Source organism: Triturus cristatus, chromosome 8, assembly GCF_964204655.1.
Source record: "Triturus cristatus chromosome 8, aTriCri1.1, whole genome shotgun sequence".
NCBI lineage: Eukaryota > Metazoa > Chordata > Amphibia > Caudata > Salamandridae > Triturus > Triturus cristatus.
Window position 1 is genome coordinate 924,561,686 of NC_140591.1, and position 14,822 is coordinate 924,576,507.

The 14,822-nt window shown below is 43.4% G+C and overlaps 1 protein-coding gene and 1 long non-coding RNA gene across 2 annotated transcripts in view; one reads left to right on the forward strand and one right to left on the reverse strand.

Moving 5' to 3' along the window:
- The window catches only part of GABRR3 (gamma-aminobutyric acid type A receptor subunit rho3), a 945,383-nt gene that overhangs the window by 61,481 nt on the left and 869,080 nt on the right, over positions 1-14,822 (reverse strand). The gene's annotated exons all lie outside the window — the stretch shown is intronic.
- On the forward strand, positions 883-4,688 carry LOC146805271 (uncharacterized). The gene is made up of 3 exons (XR_014967823.1): positions 883-1,016; positions 1,103-1,207; positions 2,352-4,688. It is a non-coding gene; the product is annotated as an uncharacterized LOC146805271 (long non-coding RNA).

The window sequence follows — 14,822 nt, forward strand, 5'->3', positions numbered from 1 at the left end:
GATTGCTGTGGTCCAAACAAATCCTCGGGGTGGTGATAGGACATCAATGCTAAGAAAACTGGAAGCTAAATGGCTTATTAAATTGCGGGCAGTGGATAGAGGATTAAACACAGATCGAGAACTGCATGTGTTTTTACGCGAATAAACTGCCATTGTTGTGTCCTGTCTTTTGATGCTGACTCTAGTTCTCTGTAAGATTGCCCATATGAACAGTTATTGAACTTTTTATCCCTGTATTGATGTATTATGGATCTTGTTCTTCAAATGTTTTGCAATACTTGGTTGTTTCTTGCTTTCTGTTCTAACTTTTGTGATACATACTCTGTTAAGGAATATATTGAAATGATGTTTTAATAGGATAACAATACATTAAGTATCTGTTACGATCTTGATCGCATATATCTTTCCATAAAATAATCAATTGAGATATTTATATATTGTTTATTTCGACATATTTGATCATTTGTCAAATTACTATCTGGAATTTATTATAAGGGATACTGATCTACACCAGTGGTTTACTTTTCCTGTCCTTTTCTATTAAACTTTTATTCACTTTTTATTACGACTTATCCTAATTTGCATGTCTCTACTCATTTGCTTATGAGGGCCACAATGTGAAGACACTGATTAATATGGCCCTAAAGTTTAAGTCGACTCGCTTTGGATTGTGACGAACTGTATTTGTGAATAGCAGTGATATCATCTATTTTATTTCATTTCGGATGTTTGCGCAGGTCGCATTAGTCAAATATAGCTCCAAACCCGGCTAGTATCTTGTCTGTTACGATGAGGTCGCGCTTGATTGCAGACATGACAAGATGGCGCTGCATTGGGGTATGTTGTTTAGGTCTCCGCTATGTCCTTTGTCTATTTTTACTCACTGGGATGGAGGGAAGTCATGTGACAGGTTGAAACTAAAGGAGGCGCCGTTTAAAATACGAGCGTTTCTCGCATTTCATTTTCATCTTCGGCACGTAAACACGCGGATCGGCGTCTCTATTCACTTTTGTTCGGTAAGTGCTGAAAAGAGGTGATATGCCTATTGAAACAATTAGATGCCATAGAACAGTATAGAAGCATGTTGTTATCTTTGTTTCAGGTGACATTTTATCATATTTGTACCGTGGAACATTGATGAAAAATTGATGAATGCAGGAAGCCTGATAATGGCATTTTTTTGACGAATTGTGTCTTCATGTGAGAGGTGAGTGTTGTGTACTTAGAGGAAAACAAAATGGCCCTTATTAGGTGGTGATAGGGTAATCGAGGGTTTCATTTATATAGGATGTTCTGTGTTTATAATTGTATCCATGGCACGGGTGTTAAGATTTGGTAGTTTTAAAATGAATGGATGCAACTCCGTTTAATCATTGATTGAGATTGTTTTCCCTTCACTCCATGGCGTTTTGATAGAAACACCAAGTACGGTATCTCAATGGATTAGGGGACATTGAGCTGGCGTCTCCACTATAAATGTATATTTTTGTATAAAATTATTTAATATGTAGGATGGTAGTTACTAGTCTAGAATCTACACGCTGATAGCAAGAAAATGTGAGTTTGTTGGTATTATATGACAACACACATTCGTGTCTTGAAGTTATGTTTTGAAATAACAAGCTACATTGTTGATGAATTACCAGGATTACGATGATTTACTCAGAAGGGTTGGAATGGTCTGATACAGTTGACTCATATTTACGAGGAGTGAGTCATGTTATATTTTTTATACACTAGTGGGATTCGAACCTGAAAATTACTGGGAAAGTAGATACATTTTCTATATATTTATTGTTCTAACTCATGTGGTGCATTTTGTCCAATTCATTTCCGGACAAGGTTATGGATTGTTCTTATTTGGTTGACATTTTTGTTTTACAGTTTTCTGAAGGGTATATCAATACCTACTCATGAGTCATTTTACAAAGCTCATCATGCTTTAAAGAACTCGGGCTACTACTAGTATATGATATGCAGTTGTATATTTAAAGGGTAGGTTTAATACATATCTTTTAGGGGTTTTGGTTGCACCCAATGAGGGTTTCACTGGTGGTTTTTTGGTGATTTGGGACTTCAACAGTTTTCACATTCCTGTAATTTTTGTTATTAATCACACTTCAACTTTTTCTGGTATGGTTCTGTGCTTGGTGATACAATGTTAAAATACTGAAAGCACACATATTGTTTATACCTTGGTCAGTATTTACAATCATGACTGCTCATGCCACTACTCCTGTGTAAACCTTGGCACATTGCTCAATGGATACGTTTTCTTTGTTATTTTAAAGTTTTTTATGGGTTTGACCTTGTGTGTCTATATATTTATGTTGGTGTGTTTATTATTCCAGCCTTGAGAAAGTCTTAGAACAAGACGAAACACGTGTTGGCTATAATGTGCTGGGAATATTTTATGAAAACAATGAAATATCTTCACGGACAAGAATAAAGAAATACAGATCTTCACTGAAATTGGATCGTGTTGAATCAATGTTTTGAATTCATGTTATTGTATTTTGTCTAATGTGAAAAAGAAGGGAAAATTATCCTTTATAGTTTTTATACACTTGATCTTGAATATCTATAGACCTATTATATATACGAAGGTGTGCCATAGGAACCCTAAATTTGTTATAATAAGTTGGTGCACGGAAATTTCTCCTTTTCGTGCTATTAGAGTCTTTTGGTGGTAGGCTCTTTTAGGGTAGAGCACCCAATGATATCACTTGTACACGCTTTACAAAAACAATAATTGAATGTCATATTGAATGTGCGGATATTTCCCTTAGGGAACACCACCACCTTTGCTTCAATTTAACTTTTTAGGTGAATCCTTGCACTTCAATTCCTTTGCGTGCGTGATCTGATTAAGGAGACTTATCAGAATTTACATTGATTCATCCAAAGATCGGATGGCGAATTTCGAAGATGACAGGGACAGTCCTGGTAGTACGGGGTAGGTCTACGGGCGACACGGACTCGGCGTGTCTAACGCAAGGAACTCCTTGCGTAACCTACCAGGAACTGCAGTGTACTATCCTATGGAGTTTATAGGGTAGACCGAGTCGCAGGTAAAATGCCAGCTATATACGAGAATGCTTTCTGTTAACTAACTAATGCAGTCTGTACGTATATGTAGATAGAATACATTTTAGGTCCTGAAGAATCGCTCGAGTATAGCTCATCTAAAGCGAGAAACATGTTGACCCCGATGAGGCAGTGTAGACAACCCAGAACATTAACCTGAGTTACCAACACTTTACCTCACAATTTTAATTAGGTGAGGAGGCATCATAATAAATTTGTTGAGATAGCACTCCCTCCCCTATTTTATTTAACAACTACCATCCTTTCATCTACATCATTTAGAGCCCCACACTCCCACTTCACCTAACGGCTGTATTGGATATAAAGATCTCCATAAGAGTGCTCTCCAAACAAGAGCCCGTCGGGTATTGCACCAGCCGACTCGACGTAGGAGCAGCCCGATGATGTTACATTACATCCTGAAGGTTACGTGATTCACGATATCCTGATGGTTGTGTGAGGGTTCCAATATCCAAACATAAAACTCCTCCTTACATGGTACGTCCCCTTCCCTTAGGAACAGCTTTGTCACTTTCATGTTGTATACAAGATTTTTATTGACATCTTTTCCAATAAAGGGATTCAAAATAAACAATCCACAAGTAAGGAGGATAAACCCAAAGGACTCAAACAGCTTTTTGTAAAACTGGAAAGGTTGCGTAAATTAGAGTTGTCAAGATGGTGGGATCTAACCACCTTGAAAAAATATATTGAGATATCATCTTCCCTACGTTTGAAGATCTTGACCTTTTGGTGGAGTGGGAGAGCCTAATACTGGGGTCATTCTTTGGCATGATGGACATACTTATCCGTCATGCAGAACGCAAAAGAGCAAAATTGCTTAGTGAAATTGAAGAAATAGAGGATGAAATCAAACAACTGAATGTAGCGGAGGCCCCCGATAAAAACTTTAAGATACTAAAGGAGGTACTAAGCTCGCACCAAAACTATATTAAGGATAAGAAGATTAGAAAACTTAAAAGAGATGAAAATGACTATAAGAACGGCAGAGTTTTCACGTTTGCCAAACAATTTGACGATATTAAACCTAGAACAGGTATTGCTGGTCTGAGGGATAAGAGAGCTGATACTGTTTTGGTTGTCAGTGAATCAGATCTGTCAAGTAGAGTGAGCGACATAAGTGAAGCAACACGTGAAACCCCATCATCTTTAGGTACAATTGAGAACATTGTCTCTGGTTCTCCTTTTTTACTAGAACTAGAAAGGTACCGCAAGGGTACGAAATCAGGATTCAACAGGAAAAATATGGGAGGAAAAGAACAAGAAGGGGTGGTAGAAAGAACGGAAACAGATCAAAACAAAAGGGTTACCAGATCGGTATCACGCGAGCAAAGGAAGTGAATAGTGTACAAGGTGATACATCGGAGAATGATAATGGTATTCTATTATAAAAAGAAGTAAAATCATCCAAGGATGTATCTATTGTCAACTTGTCGCAAAATTCATTAACTGATATTGAGTTGTCTGTTCTAAAAAAAGGCTCAAGTTTTTGCCCCATGCCAAAACCAGACTTTACTGAAATACATATTGATTTGTCCGCAGATTGAAATTAAAAAAATATTTTGATGCAAACAAACAAATATGTACGGTACCTTTATATACTGCAAATAAGAGTGGTCAGACAATTAAAGATATCCAAGATGTGCGAATGTTACTATCAATGGATGACAGTTTAGAACATCTACCCAGTGTAGGCGAAATAATGCAAGACTTGGATATAGAAATGGATTTAACAACTGAAAGTGGGCTAAGAATGAAATCTACTTTTTTGCCTGTCTTACAATCGGACAATCTCATTGACTGCTTTTATAAAGCAGTCACTGATGATAAAGAGGTGCGGGTCCATGTATTGTCTGTTCTGCTGTCCGCACAACCACCACAGCTCCAGGAACATTATTCTTGGCCCTGCTTAGATAGGCAACTCCTTGTGGACTTCGTCAGGAGCATAGTGAACAGCAGCATGCAAGACCAGGAAGGCCAGTCCCAGCACCTCAGCGGATATGAAGTTATCATCAGGGGCATCGATTTCATCTTTATACTCCTGGTGCTGGTCAAGGAATGCTCTAGCCCGTACCATATTGTTGGTCAGCTCGACGGCGTTACTAAGTGCGGACATCTTCGGCACTCAGCTGATGAAATATAGGAAGTTTGAGCGGCGCGCGTTCACAGCAGCGAGAGTCGCGGTGAACACAAAACAAAAATATGACTGGCAGACAGGAACTGTAAGCAATCCTTCAAAATAATGTGCTAAAGCCAAGCACAAGATGGTGGCACGCCTCTAGACGCCGCGCAGGATGGCTAGCAGCAAAGACGTGCGCCAAAGCGTAGACCACAGTAAGCAGCTTGAAGAAGATGCGAACGTCATAGGAGTTGGAGGCATGACACAAAGGTAAGACAGCCCCACCAGGAGCAGGCTCCCAACAGCTCAGCCTGAGTTGACTAACTGACACTCTAACACAGAGAGGCACTCAGGCATTCTATGATATCATGGAACATTCTAGCAGAGCAGTACAGTGGAGAACAGTAGACAAGTAATTTACTACAAGGACCAAACTCAGAATCAAGAGGGAACAATTGGCCTTAGACGGGGAATCCCTAGAGCTCCATGGTGGCAGCAACAGTGTCCCTAGAGGTAGAGAACATACTCATGACCATAGGAACGTGAGCAAGATAGTCCCTCCCTATCAGAGTGGGGATGACGTCCACAAATGGATAACTGCACTAGAGAGAGCCTGTAAAGGGTCCCTCAAGAGCAGTGGGCAGCTATATTGTGGCTCTCCTTTGCTGACAAAGGTAGAGACAAGCTCCTCACTGTAAGAGAAGAGAATGCTGATCATTACAAAGTCCTGAAAAGTGCTCTCATTGATGGGTTTGGCTTAACCACTGAACAATACAGGATTAAGTTTGAAGACACCCAGAAGGCACAGACTCAGGACTGGGTTGACTTTGTAGATTGTGCTACTAAGGCTGTGGAAGACTGGTTACTTGGCAGTAAAGTGTGTGAGTTTAAATGATTGTACAATTTAATTATGAGGGAACAGATCCTTAATAATTGTCAAAATCAGTTGTTGCATCAGTACCTGGTGGACTCTGATCTGACCTCTCCCCAAGAATTGGGCCAGAAGGCAGACAAATGGGTCAGAACCAGGGTGAGGCAGAAAGTTCAGAACCAAGGTGGTGACCCTAATAAGCACGATTCTAAAACCTCAGATAAGGGTGGGGGGAAGGGCAAAGACCAGAAGTCTTCGCAAGGGCCCCAAAAATCTTCATCTGGTGGGGTGTCACAATCAAACAAGAAGAAAGGCAAGAAGAAACCATAGTGTCATATCTGTAAACAGAAGACCCATTGGACAAATGATTGTTCCAAGTCCAAGGAATCTACTCCAGTCACCACTGCCACTAGGGCAACAGTTCCCCCTAGTTCAGCTCAAAGCGGTGGTACGCAGAATAAGGGTGTAGTAGGGTTAACCCTAGGATCTGAGATGGACTCTGGCCTAGTCAGGGTTCCAACTCAGGCTGTGTTAGTCTGTGATGGATATTGCCTCCTTATTTGTCAGTCCCAGTAATCTGGGCAAATACAGACGGCAGCCTTTGATCAACGGAAAGGAGGCCTTGGCATTCAGGGACACAGGTGCCAGTGTCACAATGGTGAGAAAAGATCTTGTGGCCCCTGAGCAAATCATACTTGGTGACATGTACCAAGTGACCAATGCAAGCAATGTCAGGACAGACCATTCCTTGGCACTTGTGAATTTCACCTGGGGATGGGTAACTGGCCCTAAGAAGGTTGTGGTAAGTGCAGAACTCCCTGTTGATTGCTTATTGGGCAATGATTTGGGAAACTTCAGCTTGGGCTGAGGTGGAACTCGGGACTCATGCAGAAACGTTGGGCATCCCTGCAGATGTGTTTGCTATGACTAGGTCACAGGCAAAAATGTCTTCCACTGAAGAGGCCCTGGATCCTGGAATAATGGACCAGGCACCTTTCAAGTTAAGGAGCAGTAGGGGTAAGGTAGTGTCTTCCCCCTGCCTCAGAGTACAGATCAGTCTCTTGAGGGAGATGATCTTAGTCCTGAAGAAGGTACTGTCTCAGAGGAACTTGAACCTGATCAGGTTGAGTTCTTGGGCACAGAGGGCCCTTCCAGGGCAGATCTGAGCCAGGAGCAGCTGAGCTGCCCTGTCTTGAACCCCTTAGACAGCAAGGTGCTGCTGAGGCTGCTGGGAGTGCCAGTGGGTCCCATAGGATCTACTGGGATGATGGACTCTTATACTCAGAGAGTAGGGACCCCAAGCCTGGTGCTACCAGGAGGTTGGTTATACCTCTGAAGTTTAGGGGCTTCCTATTGACCCTGGCAAATGATATCCCATTAGCAGGTCACCTAGGCCAAAACAAAACTTGGGACAGGCTTGTCCCTCACTTTCATTGGCCACATATGTCAGAGGACACAAAGGAGTTTTGTCGCTCCTATATCACCTGTCAAGCCAGTGGTAAGGCAGGTGGTACTACAAAGGCCTCCCTGATACCACTACCTGTGGTAGGGGTTCCCTTAGAGAGGATTGGTATTGACATTGTTGGTCCCATGGATCCTCAAACAGCATCTGGACACAGATTTATACTATTGGTGGTGGACCATGCCACTAGGTATCCAGAGGCAATTCCCCTTAGAACTACCACAGCTCCTGTTGTGGCTAGAGCCCTCCTGGGAATCTTTTCCAGGGTGGGGTTTCCTAAGGCGGTAGTATCAGACAGAGAAGCAAACTTCATGTCTAGTTACTTGACTATGTGGAAGGAGTGTGGAGTAAATTACAAATTTACCAGCCCTTATCACCCACAATGCAATGGGTTAGTTGAAAATTTCAACAAAACCCTCAAGGGCATGATTAAAAGTCTCCCTGAAAAGCCTCAGGCGTAGATGAGACATACTTTTGCCCTGCCTTCTCTTTGCCTGCAGGGAGGTTCCTCAGGAGGGGGTTGGTTACAGCCCTTTTGAACTTCTGTTTGGACATCCAGTTAGGGGTCCTTTATGTCTCATGAAGGAGGGATGGAAGTTACCTCTCAAACCCCCTAAACAGGATATTGTGGACTATGTACTTGGTCTCCACTCCCGCATGGCTGAGTACATGAAGTAGGCATTCAAAAACCTTGAGGCTAGCCAGGAATTGCAAAAGGCCTGACAAGACCAAAAGGCTGTGTTGACTGTTTATCAGCCAGGACAGAAAGAATTGGTGTTGGACCCTGTGGCCCCATCAGCCCTCCAAGACAAGTGGAGTGGCCCTCATACAATCATTGAGCAAAAGGGAGAGGTTAACTACCTGGTATACCTTGGAACTCCCAGGAGTCCCCATAGGGTACTCCATGTGAACAGGCTCAAAGCATATGTTGACAGGGTAGACATGGTCTTGCTTATGGCTACTGATGAGGGACAGGAGGAAGAGAGTGATCCACTCCCTGACTTGCTCTCACAGAACCCTGATGATGGTTCAGTGGATGGTGTAGCCTTGGCAGGCAGTCTTACTGACCAGCAGCAAACTGATTGCAGGCAGGTACTCAATCAGTTGAGACATATGTTCTCATTGACTCCAAGTCAGACACCCTGGTGCACTATGAAGTGGACACAGGTGACAGTCTGCCTGTTAAAAATAAGATTTACAGGCAACCTGACCATGTCAGGGACTGCATCAGGACTGAAGTCCAGAAAACGTTGTATATGGGAGTAATTGAACCCTCAGATAGCCCTTGGGCTGGTCCAGTAGTCTTGGTACCAAAACCTCAGACCCAGAATGGCAAGAGAGAGATGAGGTTCTGTGTTGACTACAGGGGTCTCAATGCAGTCACTAGGACTGATGCCCATCCAATACCCAGGGCAGATTAACTTTTAGATACTTTGTCCTCAGCCAAGTTTCTGAGTACATTTTTCCTGACAGCTGGCTATTGGCAAATCAGATTAGCTGAGGATGCAAAGCCAAAGACAGCATTCTCCACCCCTAGTGGGCACTACCAATTTGTGGTCATGCCCTTTGGTTTGAATAATGCACCTTCCACTTTTCAACGGTTGGTGAACGAAATCCTTACAGGCATGGAAGCCTATAGTGCAGCTTATCTAGATGATATTGCTATCTTTAGCTCCACCTGGGAGGATCACCTGGTCCACCTGAGAAATGTTTTGGAGGCCCCTGCAGAAAGCAGGCCTCACTATCAAGGCCCCCCAAGTGCCAGCTAGGGCAGAGTCAGGTTGTATACCTGAGCCACCTTGTGGTTGGAGGTCAGGTTCAGCAGAGCAAAATCCAGACCATCATGGACTGGGTTGCTCCAACCACCCAGACTCAGGTCAGAGCTTTCTTGGGCCTGACTGGGTATTACAGGAGGTTTGTCAAAGGATATGGATCCATAGTGACTCATTTGAATGACATAACTTCCAAAAGAATGCCTAAAAAAAAGTTCAGTGGACAGTTAGCTGTCGAAAAGCATTTGATGACCTGAAGCAGGCCATGTGCACTGCTCCCATTCTGCAAAGTCCTGACTATTCCAAACAATTTATTGTTCAAACTGATGCATCTGAGTTGGAGGTAGGGGCTGTGTTATCACAACTGAATGAAGAGGGTCAGGATCAGCCAGTAGCTTTTATTAGCAGAAGGCTGACCCCCAGAGAGAAACGTTGGTCAGCTATTGAGAGGGAAGCCTTTGCTGTGGTTTGGGCCTTGAAGAAGCTGAAGCCATACTTGTTTGGCACTCATTTCACTGTTCAGACAGACCATAAGCCCCTCTTATGGCTAAAACAGATGAAGGGTGAAAACCCCAAACTTTTGGTACATTTCTCTACAGGGGATGGACTATATAGCGGAACATAGACCTGGGAGTCACCATGCCAATGCAGATCGACTCTCCAGATATTTCCACTTAGAACATGAAGACTCAACTGGTCAAGGTTAGTTTAATATCCTTACATTTGGGTGGGTTGTGTAGGAGAGTAGGATCTGCTTCTTATGGTTACGCCCACTTTTTGCTGATGTATCACTGTTTTCGACTTAGACTGACTGGGATCCTGCTATCCAGGACCCCAGTCTAGCTGCTTTCTCCTCTATATTGATTGCATGTACTTTACTTAGACTCCAGATTGGATGCTGGGGTACCTTTATCAGTCCCTAGTGTATGGTATACTATGTACCAGGGCATAGGTACCCTAGAGGCCTCCCAGGGGCTGCAGCATGTATTATGTCACCCCTGAGAGACCATTCAAACTGACACCACAGATCTGCTACTGCAGCTTGTGTAAGGTGGTGCATGCAGATATAGGTTCACTATATCTATTCTAAATCACTGCACATATAAACCTATCAGTCACCACTATGGCAGGCCTTATCGATCCTGAAGGCAGGGTGCTGGGTTTTATGTGAGAGGGTGCTCCCGCTTGAGCAGAGCCCCTCTGTAGCCTTCGGAACCTATCTTCCGGGGTTGTTTGTGATGCAGCCAACCATATATGTTTAAGTGCATTATAACCTCACGGTAAATTCTAACTTTAAAACGGTTGCTTAGAAACATGTTGTGCTTTCTCGAGCTGGGCATCACAAAATGGATGCTGCCAGCCACAGACAGGAGTCTGCCCTCCTGCCGCTGAGCCAAGCTCGTTGCAGGGGAAGGCTTGACAATAGGTTTCCTGTCACAGGGAGGTGTGACCACCTCCCAGACAGGATTTAGTGTATTGGGGCTGGGTGGATGCACTCTGAGAGTATTTGAAGTCTGCACTAGGGGCACATTTGGTGTCCCTGTGCATAGTCCAGTTCAAACCGGTTGCAGGAGCCATTTGCTCCTGCTCTGGCGTAAAACTGGACAAAGGACATGGGTGTAGCCCCCCCTCTGTCCTGACCCTCCCATAGGTGGGTCCCCAGAGTTTGTCCAACCCCTTCCTTGGGTATAAAGTAGGAACCCTGACTACAGGACTTTAGATTTTACCTGGAATAAACTCTGCTACAGAAACCAAGTACTTCAAAGATCTACTCTACGCTGGATGACTGAAGAATCTCCCTTGGAGTAAAGGAGTTACTCCCCTGCAGCAGCAGGCACCTTAATGCATCTGACCGGTTTGCATCTCCCAAGCTCCTGAGGACTCCGAAGATTTCTGCAACACAGGAAGTGGGTTACCGAGGTCTCCGACGTCGATCTGTTCTCTCAGCAAGTCTGTGACGAGTATCCCTCGTGGGGACCGTGCAACCCGAACCCCTGTGCACCTGTGTACTTTTGCAGCAGCATATGCTTTTTGGCAATCCCTGAGGCTGTGCTTTAGGCTTCTTGTAGTCCTGACCCCGAGCAGTATTTCCACTGAAGATTTCCGGCCTACACTCCACGAGTGTTCCGTGGGCTAGTATTTTGTGATTCAGCTCGAGGTCGCGTTCGCGATCCCTGGTCTGTTGGCCTGTGGGTTCCTGTGAAGGTAACCTTTACTTTCTTTGGGCTTCCCTGGTTGTTCCAGATGTGCCCTGACTCTCCATTGCTTGGAGAGTCCCCAGGACCTTGCTGGTCCTCACCGAAGCTTATTTGCTCTGCCCGCATGGGTTGTAGTTGCCAAGGCTTGTTGGTGTACAATGCAGACACTGACCTCCCAGTACTCCACATCCTTTGTGGGACACCTCACCTCCAGACTTTGGTTGTCATCAACATCTCCTGGTCCCCGTGGCTGCAGAGTCAAGCATCGCAACTTCTCACCTGAAGCACCAGACATCGGTGGGCATTCGTCTACTGAGCCCGTGGTCACCCTGAAGTGACCCAGACTCTGTCCCCTCTGCTTTCAGGTTCTTCTCAACTCGGATCCAGGCATGGATTCCACCGGACACTTTTCACCTTCCCGGCAGCAGCACTTTTTCGCATCACGCCATTGAAAATGACGAAGGTTTCCGACACCACTTGACCCCTATGCACCCAGCTCCTCTTGGATAGGTAACATGGGTATCTTGGTACTCTCAAGGGTGCTGGCCTTAGAACCTTCTATGATCCTAGGGGTTTGCTTAAAGTCCTCTCTGGAGTGTCCTTAAACTCTAAAATTCCAACCGCGACTTTCCCATAGAGTTGTACGGAGCTCGGGCCTGTGTTCACACACTGCACCCGTCCTCTGTGGATCCCCTGTATCACTACTTTGAGTGGTTCCTTGGGGTCCAAGCGATTCTACGTGCTCTAGGCACTGTGCCTAAGTCGTGATTGTTATGCCACTGTCTTAGTATATGCTTTGGTCTCCCCCTGGAGCCTGCTGTGTATTGTGCTATTTACTGTAGTGATTTAATATTGTGAGCTTTGTGCTCTAATCTCATAAAGAGGTTAGTAGAGAGTGTTTAGTAATAGATACATATATTTTATATATCTCTTGTTTGGTTCTCCTTTCATTTGGTCATTCAGGAGGCTCTGATCTGGTAAAACAAGCTGCTTTACATTCCTTCGAGACTTAGCCTGAAGGCTGCTCTCCACAGCTACCACTGGGATAGCTTTCAATAAAGGTTGTCTTTAACTTAATCATCAATAAGGGTCATTTGGACTGGTGCAAGGTGCCCACTTTAATTAGTGGACAGCATATACCAGGCCAACTTCTCACATAAGGGAGCGCACAGAAAAAGATGTCAGATTAATAAAATGTGCAGAACAAGTTTTAGTCAAATTAAAACGAGTTGACATGAAATTGAGAACACCACCAGTTGCAGAGATTCTACCCATAATTGGAGATAAACTGAGTAAAGGGTTTTTGACGGAATTGATTGGAAGTTTATGTAACTTAATGATCACAGGTTTACAGAAACTAAATGAAAAAAAACAGGATTGTGCAGGAGATTAGCAGCATAACTGTTCCATGTTGTCCTATGGTACCGAATCCAGCCATCATATTTTTTCACATTTCACGTACTGAAGAATGGCTTACTGTTAATAATTTTTGTCAAATTCATGTCATAGTGCCATTGCATGAGAATAGTCAGGAGTACTGTCAAAAAGAAGATGAATGCTTGGGACACACAATTGGAAAAGGAGCTTGAAAGGTGTCACCAGAGAGAGTGGAAGTAATTCACCAGATGAATCCACCTCAAATTAAGAAAGAAGTCAGGATGTTTTGGGGAATGGTTGGCTGCTGTAGCCAGTGGTTACAAAACATTTCCCTAGTGGCTAAGCCATTACTGAGGCTGACACACAAGGATATGTCAGATGTATGACGTTACAACGCATGCTGTTACAACGCATGCTGTTACAACGAAAGTTTTACAACGCGAGTGCATTGACAACGCAGGACATTACAACGCAAGTCTTTACATCGACTTGCACTAGATGGCGTGCTAACATTAAAAAAGTGTAATTTACTATTCCAACTCCAGTCCACGTAACAGTAGGGAAGGTGTTGGGTTAGTAAACTACACTATTTTTAATGTTAGCACGCCATCTAGTGCAAGTCGATGTAAAGACTTGCGTTGTAATGTCCTGCGTTGTCAATGCACTCGCGTTGTAACAGTTTCGTTGTAACGGTAGTGCGTTGTAAAAGTTGCGTTGTAAAGGTTGTTCCCCGGATATGTCTGATCCGCTTCCTTTGGACAACAATTGTACAAAAGCATTCCTAGATTTGAAAGAGAAAACGTGTCATGCCCCGGCACCAGGGATGCAAGTTTATTTAAAAGAAAATATACCAATTTGCAGTGAGAGGGAGGGCTGCGCTCTCTCAGTGCCTGTTCAAAAACATGATTGTGTTAAAAAGTCTGTGACGTTTTTCCCAATGACCCCTGACCCCATTGTCACAGAAATACCCAGCTGCCTTAACATAGTAGCTGTGGTAGATGTCAGTCATAACAAAAGTGAGAATATAATGATGGAATGTCCAATTACTGAAATGGTCCCTTCCTTTGTAGAGTTGTTTTGGGAAAATACTGTGATCAAATCATGTCAAACGTATTGAGCTTACTGCCAGCAAATGAAATTGTTTGTGATGAAACTGAACAAGAATGTCTATGTGTCATGAATTTATGCTTGAAGCCAAGGTTAGGCTTTAATGATGAACCCCTGATTGACCACAACAATGTCCATTTTGTAGAGGGCCCATGTTTGAGATGTACAATGGTACATTGGGAGCAGCTCATGCTATTCTCCCTACACATTATGTCGTCAAAGCTTCATAACTTTCAATAGTTACCTTAGCTCACATTTCAAAATTGATTGCCCTTTTCATAACATGCAGTATACCTACTCAAATGGAAGTCACTATTGTCATGGGAGAGAGAAATGTGAATTCAGTTGTACAATAGTGTGTCCTGTTAGCCTATACATTCAATGGCATTTTCACATGTGAATCTGAGAAGGATACTGTTTATCTAATGTTGATGTTAATGACTTACACTTGAAAAGAATTAAGAGGCTCAAGAAAATGTTTCAGAGGCAGAACAACAAGGTTGTATCAGAACAGATTTTGAGAAAAATGACAACTGCATAGTAGCAAATGAGATATTACAAAAACTGATGCTCAGGTATAGATTGCCAGTTTCTCTGAAATCAGATCATAATGAGGTCTCAAAGATGATGTGTGCAGAACAACAGATTGGACAAAGATTGGATTGTAGCTATCTGCCTGACGTTTTAAGCACAATAAAGCAACACAAAGACAGCACAGAGTTTCACTTTGCAAAAGACTGTGTCTCAACATCAGTGAAGTGGCTTGAAAATGTACATGCAAATGCACTTGTGAAAACCACAGATGGGA